The 990-nt window shown below is 35.4% G+C and overlaps 1 long non-coding RNA gene across 1 annotated transcript; it reads left to right on the top strand.

Moving 5' to 3' along the window:
- The first annotated feature begins 355 nt into the window (after window positions 1–355).
- Window positions 356–716, top strand: LOC116167669. Its single transcript, XR_004144600.1, has 2 exons — window positions 356–418; window positions 469–716. It is a non-coding gene; the product is annotated as an uncharacterized LOC116167669 (long non-coding RNA).
- The last annotated feature ends 274 nt before the right edge of the window (window positions 717–990 follow it).

Here is a 990-nt window from a genome sequence, read left to right as displayed (position 1 = left end):
ATGGAGTAATGCATATTCTGCAATTAATATCTGTATTTATAAACGAAACGAGATGTTTGCGATACACTAATCAGTCAATCAGTGGAAACTTAAACATGTTTCATTTTCTAATGGTCGCTTCTGTTAATAATAGCAAACGAATATGCCCACCAATATTTTTAAAATAATGCAAGACTAGGCCAATAATAATTGTGCCGTTTTCCATAACTCGATCGGCAAAATAGTTGTGGCGTTTAAATGATCGATTTTTAATCGCCTTTTAATTAAAATGGAATTGGTTCTATCAGAAGTAGATAGTTGGTAATGAACAATTAATCACCGTCTTGGCTGTATATAAAGTAAACTTAACGCCTTCCATCATGTGCTTCTTCTATAGCCTGCTACAAGAACGAATCTCAAAATGCAAGCCGTCTTCTTGGTAAGAATCTACAATTACTCAAAGAGTAAGCCCGATAATGTTTATTTTAGATTACCGTTGTATTTGCGCTCTTCGCCTTGGCTTTTGCTAATCCCTCGCCAAATCCCAACCCGATGCCAAGACCAAAACCCCAATATTGGGGATACGATTATGGATTGAGGATGCCGTATTTTGGAATGGGTTACGGATACTACTACTAATTGGCTTACAATTTCTCGCTAACGAAAAATGTTAAACCTGTTTCAAATAAATTTGGATTATTTTTATAACATTTTAAAATATTATTATTGTTTTTGGCTCAATTAGTTTGCTGTCCCAATGATCTAAATACCCTTACAGTAGTTCCAAACTTCTACTGTTTCTTTAAGAGGAAAATTAAGGCAAAATTCGATGGCCAGAAATATTAGCAGATCGGTTTTCCGATACGCGTTTTTGTTTTTGGGGTCAGCAACCCGCACAGAAAGGTCTCAGATTATACCACTGATACTGTTTGTACCTAATTATGCAAGTTTGGAGCTAAAACACTGAAAAATCAAACAAATGTAGAAATCGCCTAGTTAGCACCTGAATAG

The sequence above is a fragment of the Photinus pyralis genome, unplaced genomic scaffold (genome assembly GCF_008802855.1).
Source record: "Photinus pyralis isolate 1611_PpyrPB1 unplaced genomic scaffold, Ppyr1.3 Ppyr1.4_LG4, whole genome shotgun sequence".
NCBI lineage: Eukaryota > Metazoa > Arthropoda > Insecta > Coleoptera > Lampyridae > Photinus > Photinus pyralis.
This window is presented reverse-complemented; position numbering and strand designations above follow the sequence as displayed.